The sequence below is a fragment of the Acinonyx jubatus genome, chromosome B4 (assembly GCF_027475565.1).
Source record: "Acinonyx jubatus isolate Ajub_Pintada_27869175 chromosome B4, VMU_Ajub_asm_v1.0, whole genome shotgun sequence".
In the NCBI taxonomy this organism is placed as follows: domain Eukaryota; kingdom Metazoa; phylum Chordata; class Mammalia; order Carnivora; family Felidae; genus Acinonyx; species Acinonyx jubatus.
Window position 1 is genome coordinate 70,169,182 of NC_069387.1, and position 13,237 is coordinate 70,182,418.

General features: G+C 37.1%; 1 protein-coding gene across 6 annotated transcripts in view; it reads left to right on the plus strand.

Moving 5' to 3' along the window:
* The window catches only part of TMEM117 (transmembrane protein 117), a 483,102-nt gene that overhangs the window by 403,906 nt on the left and 65,959 nt on the right, over positions 1–13,237 (plus strand). The window lies entirely within an intron of this gene.

A 13,237-nucleotide genomic window follows, 5' to 3' on the forward strand; every position in this document is an offset into this window, starting at 1 on the left:
ATTATCACTTTCTTTCAGTACTCACTAGAGATCATTCCATTTTCATGTAAACAATATTTCTGCCCTGCTCAGCAACACATTGTTTGTACAATAGCATTGCGCTAACCGGTGCTACTCATGTAATCTTCTGCTGTGAGTGCTTTGGGGTCTTAGGAATGTTCCTTTGAATGAGGCCGAAAGAAACATTAACTATTTCTTGGCACTTTATCTTGCTCATTAAGTGTCCATCCATTTGCTGCCCATTTTCATACTGGTTTTATAAGGCAATTTTGGATTTTCCCCTCCTGAGACATTGTAAGTTACCAGAACAAAGGCCACAATTGCTGAAGGGAAGGTAAACGCCACTGTGTGCCAGATTTATGTGAGATTTCACAAGATAGCAGATTGGTTTTCTCATTTTAGAGGCAAAAAGAAGCCTTTATAAGCAATATTCTGTAGTGTCTTAAAAGAGAATAACAGTTTATTGTTGCTGTTGCTTCACAATATAGCCCAGGCATTAGGTTCAAGATGGTTCCTGGAATATATTTCTATTTTAATGGATAACAGTTTAAAATATGTTATTGATTTAAAAAATTATATAAAGTGGAATGTTTGTCTCATCTAAAAATTGATGTATTTCTTCTTTATTTCTTGTGGGATAGTTTAGCATAGTGGAGAAAGTAAGAAAGCATTGGTGGGTTCCATATCAGTCTCTTATTTGCTGTAGGACCTCCTCTGGATATTTATAAAATCAAATTTGTAGCACTAAATAGTGTATTTTGCATTACTTGTTCAGAGACTTTTTTTTTTAATGTTTACTTATTTTTTAGAGAGAGCCAGAGACAGAGACAGAGTTTGAACAAGGGAGGGGCAGAGAGAGAGGGAGACACAGAATTGGAAGCAGGTTCCAGGCTCTGAAGTGTCAGCACACAGTCCGATGCAGGGCTCGAACCCATGAACCATGAAGTCATGACCTGAGCCAAAGTCAGACGCTTTAACCAACTGAGCCACCCAGGTGTCCCTCAGAGGCTGTTTTGTTTTTTTTTTTTTAATGTTTATTTATTTTGAGAGAGTACACATGAGTGGGGGAGGGGCAGAGAGAAAGGGAGAGAGAGAGAATCCCAAGCAGGCTCCACACTGTCATCACAGAGCCTGACATGGGGCTTGATCCCAAGAACCATGAGATCATGACCTGAGCTGAAATCAAGAGTTGGTTGTTTAGCTCACTGAGCCGCCCAGGTGCCCCTCAGAGGCTGTTTTTATCTTCTTTCATCTGATACTCCTGAATGATATACTTCCTCATCTAAAATATCTGCTTTGGCCAAATGGCCTACCTCTTTGAACCCATTTTATAGCCAAAGGTATTAGTAAGCAAATAGACCACTGTCCTTTGGATTGTTTAAATTTGTATATGTGAGAGCATAAATTTCCTGATTTTTGTCCTACTATCCATCACTTTCTACCCTCTTTGTATCTTTTTAGTTACTCTTCCAATGAGGTCACGAAAATCAGGGACTTGAAGTGGAAAAATATAACATTACAATTTATAGATACTATGGAATCACTCAAAAAGTACTTAATAAGGAGAGAAGGAAGAAAGAAAGGATAGTAAGGATTTATACAGGTAGAGTCAGCAGGGATTAGGAAGGGGCAAGCATTCTAGATGAAGGAAATGGTATGAAAATGTGGAGTCAGTAAAGCGCTGAAGTGTTCAGAGAGTAGCCAGAGCACCAATTGACCGACAATGAAGAGTTTGTGCTGAGGAATCTATCAGTTTGGATGATTTTGGCTACAAGTAACAATAAGCCTGCCAAGCCAGCTTAATCAAAGTGGGGGGATGTAATACTGTGTTATAAGGATGCTGTACAGAATTAGAGAGGAGGGATGCAGTTACATTTTAGGGACACATGAAAGCAGAGACTAAAGTGCACCAGGGAGCCCAGACCTAGCTTTTTTTCTCCATCTCTCATCTTTTTAAATTTTTCCCTTCAGTTTTCTTCTCTTTTCTTACTACAGAGAAGCTTTCTCAGCTTCCCAGTTCATATGAAAGGAAATGGCCACAGCAAATACCTCAGAGGGAGACCACTCTAGTTGTCAGGCGTAATTCTAGATTCCTGGGGAAAGGATTGTAAGGACTGGATTGTCCTGCACCCATCAGTGAAGTGACTGGGGCAAGGCAGTTCCACAGAAAAACAGGGAGATGCTGGGCCTCAAAAGCTAAATTAATTGATGTCTAATATGAAGGAAAGTCCAGAAAGAGACCCAAGAGTTAGGGCCCTTAACTCCTTTTCTCTCTCCCCCAGTACTGAGTCAGTGAGCCAGTCCCGTTGATTTCTCTTTTGCTATGTCTTTTGTGGCCGAATCCTTCCTTATCATTTCTCTGCTTGTATTCAGTCCTGAGTCTCCTGTATACTATTGTAAAATAATCTCCTATGCAAACTTCTGCTTCCACATGTCCCCTTGTCCCACACACTCTATGCGGCTCAGGCTCATAAACTTCCAGTCTGGAACATCATGTTGTACATGCCTCTTCTCAGCCAAAGTGATACCTCATTGTCCAGGTATAAAGTCAGGACTCCGAGAGCATGCTCCCAGTGCCCTTCACCATCTGGCCCTGCTGTGTTTTCTCACATGTATTCTATGCTGTAGATCTACCCCAGACCATCCTATGCTGTAGATCCACCTCAGACCAAAGGGCTTATTGTTTGGCCCTTGACCACAGCACACTCATTCCAGGGTGTCTGTAAGCCTCTTTTTCTCCCCAGATGTGTCTCCTCCTGCTCTGGTCATCTAGACCCTACTGCTGAGGACCATTCCAATTCCCCCTCATGAAAACCATGTAATCACTTTCCTCCTTGGAACTCCTGCAGCACTCTTCACCTGGACACAAATCACCATTTCACTGTTTTCCTGCTCTATGGAGCAGGAACCATAGCTTATAACTATTTGTCCCTGGAGTCTCCCTAACACAGAGCCTTACATGGGCAGCAGTATGCCCAGAGTAATAACTGCTTGATGAGGATAAAGAAGTGACATTTCAGCACTGAGTCTCCTGCAAACTCTGCCCCCCCCTTTGGGAGCATCATGTTAAAGTTTCAGGAACTAGTGCAAGTGGTAAAATAAACAGATCCCCAGAAGATGTATATATTCAAGGCATTTAAAAATATATAATACAAATATCCTACAAATCCATAGCCAACTAAACTGTGATCTATTTCATTCTAGATTCATATATTTCAGACAAAAGAAAAATGGAAAAGTAGCAAAATTAGTGGAAATGGAGGGAATAATTTCATTAGAAGATTTTCTCTCATTGGACTTATTTAAGTGATTTTAAAGCAATTGACCCTAGACTTTTCTAATAGTAGAAAAATTCAGCTTACACTATCAAAAGATATTTTAATGTTTGGTAAAAAAAGAAAAAGATAAGAAACCCTTAGAATATGACATTACTGCTATAAAGATTTTATCTTAACAAAGTTAGTAGGTCAATTCTGAAAACTTGTAGAGAAAGTATAATTATTTTTATGAATGTTTATTAAATAGGATTTTCTACATTTATTGTGAAAACCATTTGATGTATCACATCTTTCTGCAGTTCTAGTGAAGTCGCTAGAACTAAGGTATAAACAGATGTCAGTATAATATAACATGCGACTCATAAATCACACATTTCTACAGAACATGAGACGTAAATTGTAAAAAACACTTCTATGAGGAAATATTATTTCAAAATCTGTTTAATATTTATAATTTTGCCATTTGGCTTTTATATTCCTCTAGTTTATTGCATAAGTATTTAATTTGCAATTGTGTTCCACCCATTCATCTCTTGTTAGATTGAAGAAAAGATATATGTAAGATATGTAAGAGTTAAAAATATAATGTATTGTAGAGTAATCAAAGAAAAAAAAGTGTCCTAGGAGTCCACCTGCCCAAAATAGAGAAAGAGAAAGAGAGATGTCAGTATAGACAGGATAGTAGGACAAAACTCCAAAAAAGAGATGAGAGTAGAAGGGCAGGCAGCAAGAATTTGGAAAAGGAAAACAATGGACAGGAAAATTTTCTCCAGCTGAGAGTAGTGTCCTAATCATCACAGTAAGGACTTAGTTTTTTTTTTTTAAATATATGAAATTTATTGTCAAATTGGTTTCCATACAACACCCAGTGCTCATCCCAAAAGGTGCCCTCCTCAATACCCATCACCCGCCCTCCCCTCCCTCCCACCCACCATCAACCCTCAGTTTGTTCTCAGTTTTTAAGAGTCTCTTATGCTTTGGCTCTCTCCCACTCTAACCTCTTTTTTTTTTTAAGAACTTAGTTTTGATCCATTAAGTTCAGAAAACATTTGTGAATTCTATTTTTTATTTTTTGAGGAACTTCCATACTGTCTTCCACAGTAGTTGTACCAATTTACATTCCCACCAACAGTGTCTGAGGATTCCTTTTTCTCCACATCCTCACCAACACCTATTTCTTATCTTTTTTATTCTAGCTATTCTGACAGTTGTAAGGTGATATTTTATTGTGGTTTTGATATGCATTTCCCTGATGATTATTGAAATTAAAAATAGAAATACCATATAATCCAATAATTCCCCCACAAGGTATTTACCCAAAGAAAAGGAAAATGCTAATTTGAAAAGGTATGTCTACTTCTGTGTTTATTGCACCATTATTTACAATAGGCATGATATGGAAACACCCCAAGTATCCACTGATAGATCAATAGATAAAGAAGGTGAAGTGTGAATACAGAATATTACTCAGTTCTGAAAAAGGATGAGATCTTGCCATTTGCAACATCATGAATAGACCTAGAGGGTATTATGTTAAGTGAAATAAGTCAGAAAAAGAAAGACAAATACCATATGATTTCATTTAATGTGGAATGTGGAATCTAAGAAACAAAAAAAAGGGGAAAAAACCTGAAAAAGTAGAATTAGTTCTATAAATACAGAGAACAAAATGATGGTTGTCAGAAAGGAGGGGGTGGGCAATGGGAAAAATGGGTGAAGGGGAGTGGAAGATACAGTCTTCCAGTTACAGAACAAATAAGTCACAGGAATAAAAAATAGAGCATAGGTAATATAGTCGATAATATTGTAATAACATTGTATGGTGACAGATGATTAGCCACACTTATGATAAGCTTAATACAACATAGACTTGTTGAATCACTATGTTGTGGACCTGAAAGTCAGGTAACATTGTGCATCAACTATACCCAAATTAAAACAAATAAAAAGCCAAATTCATAGAAACAGAGAGTAGAATGCTGGTTGCCAGGTGTTGAGAAAAATAGGAAGAGGTTGGTAAAAGGGCACAAACTTCCAGTTTTAAGATGAATAAGTTCTGAGGATGTAATGTATAACATGGTGACTATAGTTAAAAACACTATTTTGTATACTTGCAATTTGCTAAGAGAGTACATTTCAAGCATTCTCATTTTAAAAAATAAACTATGTGAAGTAATGGATATGCTGATTAACTTGGTTGTGGGACTCATTTCACTACATCTAATGGTTGGAAAAATACTTAGTGATAAATAATGTAACAAAAGAAAACATTTACAAATTCATTCCCTCTGTACACTATATCAGGTGCTAGAGACACAGAACAGTGGGAAAGGAAATCAAAGATGAATGACACAGTCCACAGGCATTTGTAGTCACAAAGGAATTAATAATTTAATAGAATAAATATGAGTAGAAAAATAAAGGCATTTCAAGAAACCGTTTAGAAGAATTATTCAGGTAAAAAGCAAACGTTCCTACATCTGCCACTTTTAAAATTTATCTTCCTGCCATCCTAGGATCTAGTTGTTGGTATGAAGGCTTTAAAATAAAGGAGCTTTCTCTTTATAAAACAAAGAACATTCTGTACTTTTTAACTAGACAGGAAGAGAGAGAATGAAAGAAGAAAGTGAGAGGAAGAAAAGGAGGAAATTAAGAGAGTAGGGAGGGGCTATGGGGAGGAGGAGGAGAGGTGTGGAGCCAGAAAGATAGGTATAGGTGGGGATGGCTTGAGAAGCCAGTAAAAATCTGCAGTGTGGATGGTGGGTGGAGGTGGATGGGATGAAGCAGTGGTAATGACCATGGAGACTGATTAAGTTATATGTGTTGTTAAGTTTCCATGCATTCTCTGTCCTTTCTGAATGCTTTATATAACTGAACTCTAGGGGATTAGTGTAGGGAATATTAAAAACTGTCAAGTTTCACAACTGGATCAATGTAGTCTAGCATCAAGATAGCATCTGCTGAACAAAGTGCCCAGGAGGCAGAGGAAGCTATGAGAAGATAAATTTCTGGGAATTTATGGTTAATTATAGAAAGGTTTGGCCTTGAACCTCTTCTCTTTATCATCCTCTCCTCTAGAAGGCTTCTCTCTTCACCTTCTGTGTGGGTATATCTTTGATTTATGTATGTAAGTAGATTCATAATATAAAACATATTACATATGCAGTATCAGCTTTATGTGCTTCAAGGAGATGAAAGAATTCTTCTAGAAGAGAGGCTTTTAAAGAGAAGATGAAAGATTCAAAGGTTATATTTTGGTGAATCTTCACACTGTTGATACATGTTATCAGCACTTCTCTTGTAATTTATCTATATACCGACCTAATACCTTCATACCTATGTATCTACATACTTACTCTAACATGTGGGCTCCTCAAGGAGAGGAGGTATGTTTTTTCAATTTTTTCATTCCCACAGCTAGCTCATGTTCAGTGCATTGCAGTTTTACCATAAGTATTTGCTGAATGAAAGAATAAATAAATGAATGATCACAGCATTATTTCAGAAAAGCCAAATAACATGAGATTTTTCAAGAAGCAAAATGTTTACCAACATCAGGAGAATGAGCTATCAATAATATTAAATTAGCTCATTTTCATTGAGTTATGATTTTACTGTACTTAAATATCCAAATAAAAATCTGAACAAATTGCTCAGTTAAGTGTTGAAAAGGACTCTTTGGTCTAGTTTGAAAAACACGTAAAGAAAAATTTTCCTGAAAAGTAATTCCTAATGCACTTAAAAAATAATTATGAAAATTGCATTCTACAAAGATTTCACTTTTTAACCTCTGAAAATGTGTTTGTTTTCTGTTTTGTATATGGTTCTCAGAAATAGGTTGACTAGTTTAAAAAAAGACATCATGAATTTTGGTAGACTTTATTTTAAAACTCCAATAACCTGACTTCAGTAGGGCACTTATTTTGAGGTCATAGCTATTGAAAATGGAATCAATCACTTTAAAACATAGGGCAGAGCAACAAGCATGAACCGATTTTAATTAAATAGCTATGGTGTTTTGACAAGTTGGCATATATTTTCCGGACAAGTTGGTCTGACTGATTTTGTTTATAGGCTGCTTAGAAAGAAAGGGTTGTTTAAATGTCTGACCACCAGTTTTAACATGTCCTTCAGCTTTGGGAATACATTATAGAACTTCTTTCAAAGTATTTTAAACTCCTTTTCACAATCATTTTACGTCTTCATTTTTCTTATTCAAAGGTTACACACCTACCTTAAAACACAGTAATGACAATTTCTGTCCCAAATGATGACATGGACTAAGGCCTTATAATTGAAGTAACTCCTGGATTAACCATAAATGCCTACTGTCTTCACGATATGTGCCTAAGAGGTTGAATCTCCCTTTTATTTACTGTCACCATTTTGTACTTCTGGCATCACCTGATCTAGTGGGATGACAGAATATTCAAGGACAATCGTGGAGGGGAATCTCAATATATTTATTAATAGTCCCAATAACTAGCTTCCAAATAATAGACAGACATCTTACAGCAAGACATGTCCATGCAGCATGGGAGAGTCCAGCCAAGTGGGCAGTGTGCAGGAGGTGCCAGAGAACATGTCTTAGCAGGTGACCTATAGTATCAAGAAAATTGTGCAGAAGATAACAGATAAGCTGGAAGCACTGGGGTTACCAGGAAAACACATTTTAGGGTCCAGTCATGGGCACTGGAGTGATAAACACATTCACGTGAAAATGAAACGAATAGTCTCGTTAACATATGATGTAGATCACAGTTTTGAAACAGGCGGTAAGTTCTATGAGGGATTATTGTGAATAGGTGAGATCAGTCAAGTCTTTAAGGATAATGTGAGAAGAATGGTGCTTGAAGGAATTATAAGATTTGGTTAAGCAAGTGGAAAATAGAGACATTCAAGTTTTATCCCAATTTAAATGCTTCAGTCTCCAAGGTACTTTTTTTTTTAAAGAGAGCTAGAACATGATTAAAAAACTGGGAAAATATAAATCCTATACTGTTGCACATGAGCAGTAATTTTTTCAAAGCCACATGGAGGCAGCAAGATATAACTCCTTCAAATTTGTATTTTTTCAATGGATGCATCATTGTTTTCAGGTGCCATGGAATGATTAGTAACTGATCATCACCCTGAAAGATTGTTCCAGCCATAACCTTCACCCCCATCTTTGTGTGTATATTGTGATTGGTCCTGGGAGTCACGTGTAGCAGTTACCACTTGTCGTTGCACCATTTGTATATAATAAAAACTGCCATGTTGAAGACACCCATTCTGCCATTTGATCAGGCTCCAAGCTCCTCTGGGGTAGATTTCAAACTCAGAGTTTGAAGTTATACTTCAGGTCAGAATTGGATAGGTGTTGCTAAACATGAGCCCTATTGACAGACATTCATGTCAAATATCCTGTCCCTGGATGAGATGGGCTAATACTCTGTAACTATTTTTGTTTAAATTAATTTATGTATTCTGAGAGTGGGGTACAGAGAGAGAGAGGGGCAGAGAGAGAGGAGAGTTCAAGAATCCAAAGCAGACTCCATGCTGTCAGCATGGAGCCTGACTCAGCGCTTGAACTTATGAACCAGGAGTTCATGACCTAAGCTGAAATCAAGAGTCAGATGCTTAACCGACTGAGCCACCCAGCTGGTCTACTTTGTAGTTATTCTTAATGGAATATCAGGGATATGATATATTGCCATGAGCTCTTCTATTAAGTTTTTAAGATACGATGATAGAGCTTAGGAATAAGTTTAAAAAGAAATGTTGTAGGCAGTGAGACATCATGGAAGCCAATACAACAATGCCCAGTAATTCAGAACATTTATTTTAAACTCATACCTAAAATAAGAAATGAAGAACAGCCATTTTTAGATGACAAGTTTAAAAATATTTTAGAATCCTAGCATTTTAGAGTAGGAGGAAAATTTTTGGTCATATGATCACGTCCTGATTTTACAACTGAAACCCAGTAAGATTTGATAACTTGCCTGACAGTGGTTGGGCCCAGTCTAGAATTTGGATCTTCCAAATCCCAGCCCAGTACCCTGACAGATCATTTTTGAGTCAAAGATCCATTAACTCTGGAGTTCGACAAGCAAGAGGAGCCTTGGGGAAATGTTGTGCAACAAGTGGCTCAAAGTCTAGCCTAGTGTACTTAGACTAAGTAAGGATGGGTCCAATACTAGAAGACCATAGTATGAACCTTCCATATTAGAAATGAGGAACAAGCTACTAAAAAGGGCAGAATGCTGTACTAGAAACACACTAGACCCAAAATAAGGCAGGATGGAAGGAGAGAAGGAAGCAGAAAGAAAGATAAAAGCTATTATTCACTGAGCATTTACCCTACATCGAGCACTATCCTGAATGCTTAGACACACTGTATATTATTTAATCTTATCAGCCTCCCTACAAGATTGATAGCATTATCTCTAATTTTTAAAATGAGGAAAATGAGAATTGCTCACAGTACACAGAGTCTGGATTCAGCAAAATGAGGATTAGAAAAACAGATCTGTGTGACCCCAAAGCCCATACTTTTCCCTTACCTTATAGTATTGTGTATATCAAATTAATTAATATACACAACAACCACAACAGAATACTTGCTAGGTGGCAGGAAGCTTACTGAATGATAGGAACACTTTTGCAGTAGACTAGAAGCAAGACTCAATTTCTTAGTGGCAGTGGAAATGTGTTTAAGTCACTTCATCTCTAGGTGTCCATAGTCTCATCTGTAGGATGACAGTTTTTCATGACCCACATTATAGGATTTTTATGACAGTTAAATTAAAATGCAGTTGAAATATTATCTTTTCATATATCTAAATTACATTATTTGGAAGAAGAAAACAAATTAATTTAGTCGGAAAAAAGTTTCAGAGTAGTGCCTGGAATTACCATAAATCATTCAGGGTTGCTTGATTTTAGCTAAGCTAGACTATTATAATGTGATAAGGAGTCTGAGTAACAATGCATTGTAGCCATAACCTGCTATTAGAAATCTACACTAATGGGGTGATTTCCATCCCTACCTGATCAGAAGAATCACAAAAACTCTTACAAGGATGTGAATTCTCTGGCTATTGGAACATTGTCAGAGTTTCTGGTTTAGTAAGCGTGCACTGGTGCCTGGGAATTACTAGGCATTACAGATGATTCTCGTGGCCATGAATTAGAGTCAACTGTACTGGTTAAAAATGCAGATTCTTGGGTTTTCCTTTTACATCTAGTGGTATCAGAATCAGTAGGGAATTTGATTTGTGAATATGGGTTTTTATTTAGTCCAAATATGATTTCTGTGAACTCATTATTCTAAGGTAATACACTACTAATAAGTGAATGTTTATTATTACTTTGACTCAGATGGCTATACATAAAAGAACCCCAAGGAAATTACAAATTGCCAGATGGTACTTGGACTTTATTACATTTGATGAAGTTTGGAGAGTTCAAAATTATGCATTTGTCCTATAAAACTATATCATTCCTGTGGTGCATATTGTGAAAAGCTGAACAGTTAAAACCAAATATGTATCTGGTGCATTTGTCTCTAATTTTTGATGAAAGTATATTTTATAAATATCCCTTTGCAGAAAAAATGTATTTATGTCTAAGATGTATATCATCTATTTAATCTTTGTTTGATTTCAATAGCTGAGTCCTGAACATTTATTTGCAAGTTGAATAAGTTCTAAAATATAAGAATAGCATGAAACCAAAGAGGTATATATGTCTCTGTTTTATAACAAAATGACTTTATACACAAAAATATGTGTCTGCGGAAAAAATTAAAATTTGTTGTCTACAGTCCTTGTCATTCCTTTCTGGGACTTCTGAAGTTGCTGCCAAGAAATGTCCTTTTTTTCCTGTAATGAATAGAGCGATAGATGTGGATGCAAAATGAAGACGCTCAGAGCCCTGGGAGAGATTCCTGCCCATGAAGTAGGACAGTAGGAACCGGGGGTCAGAAGGAGTTGTTATGGGGGGGAAAAGATAGAAGACATAGAGGTGACAGCTGCTAATAGAACTTGAGAAAGAGAGGGGTTTTTTTTTTAGAAGTTTTGCTCTGTAATGTGCAATGTTATAATTCTACATCCAACTTCCTAAGAAAATTTCAGTTCAAAAAATAGTCTCCAATCCTTTTGACATTATTTTCCTTCAGTCCTATCCTTCTCTTTTGATTCTGATGGGTTTCTGGGCAAGACTCAGGGGAAAGACAAGGTCGTAGAGGCCAAGGTATATTCCAGTTACACAAATATGAAAGTTAGTGGGTCCTTACGTGTAATGATTGTGTAGAATTCAGTCTGGTGAATGCATTCACTTTATCTTATGACTGCCTCTTAATTCAGCATTTTCACTCTTTACAAGCTCAAAGTCACAGTATATATCTCTTTCTTTTCAATCCAGTTTGTCAAATCCCCATCCTATAACAGCCCCTTAAACATCAGTATCCCATAAAAGCCTACCCTATTTTCCTTTATTTCTGCATCCCAGCTAGTTTTTCAAAGGTAGTTTTTCATCCAATCATGGCTTCAAGTCCTCCTTATGGACTGGTCTTTCTCAAATCCAAATGCCTCTGCTCAGTTTCACACCTGGAATATCTAACTGGCAAATGGCTATTTCTACCAAGATCTTCCATGGGCTTCTCTGGTTCATCATATTTAAAACCAACCTATCATGATTTTTGTCCACTCAGTCACTCAAGCCAAAAAATCTGGGAGATATCCAAGATTTCTCTCTTTCATCTGTCTTACAGTCAATCGCCAGCCTTGTGTATTCTTCTTGCTAAGTATTTCTTGAATCTGTTTCTCTTTAAGACCCTAGTAGCCTTTACTTAGTTTGAGTTACCATCAACTTTTACTTATAGGAGTATAATATTGTTTCTCTTCTTTTATTCTTATCCCATTTGTCCAAAGTAATCTTTTTATCTTTTTAACATAAAAATATGATCCTCAAAATTCTTCAGATAGAAATTCCCTTGCGTGCCATACTAGACCATTCTGTTATCTAGCCCATGGCCAGCTGCTGGCCTCTTCCTAGTCATCATCCTTCCTACCTTCCCCCACCTCCACCCCCCACCCCTCCATTAAAATGTTGAAATACCAGTTGGTTACTCAAGTCATAATGCCTTTGTACTGGTAATAATAGGGCTTCTCGTCAGTGTGCATGCATGGCTATCCTCAGCCATCGTTCAGACTTCAGCTTAAATGCTACCCTCTCTATGAAGCCTCATCTAACTCTCTCAGACAAACTTAAGTGCTTCTTTTTCTTATGCGTTCATCACAATTTTATAAATGTCAATTATAGGGGCATCTGGATAGCTCAGTTCCATTGAGCATCTGACTCAGAGGTTTCAGCTCAGGTCACAATCTCACAATTTGTGGGTTCGAGCCCCATGTCGGGCTCTGCAGCTGGCAGCGTGGAGCCCGGTTGGGATTTTCTCTCTCCCTCTCTCTCTTTCTTTCTCTCTCCCCTTCCCCCACTCTTGTCTCTGTGTCTTTCAAAAATAAACTTTAAAAAATTAAATAGATAGATAGATAAATGTCAATTATAGTTACTCCCCCACTGTATTGCATTTATTTGTTTGCAGGTATATACCTATCTCACTGAAAAGGTGTGAGAATTACATGAAATAGTTCAGGTCAAATACAGAGAATATGCAACAGATGTTGGTTAAACTGGCAAGTTATTGGGACTCAATAATCATGTTTAAATGTTTTTTAAATGTTTATTTTTGAGAAAGAGAGAGAGAATCTGAAGCAGGCTCCAGGTTCTGAGCTGTCATCACGGAGCCCAATGTGGGGCTCGAATTCATAGACTGTGAGAACATGACCTGAGCCTAAGTCAGATGCTTAACCAACTGAGCCACTCAGATGCCACAATAATCATCCTTTACATGAAAGATTTTAGAATATTCCCAAATGGGAGCAATTTTATTTTTTCAGCTATAGGATTGT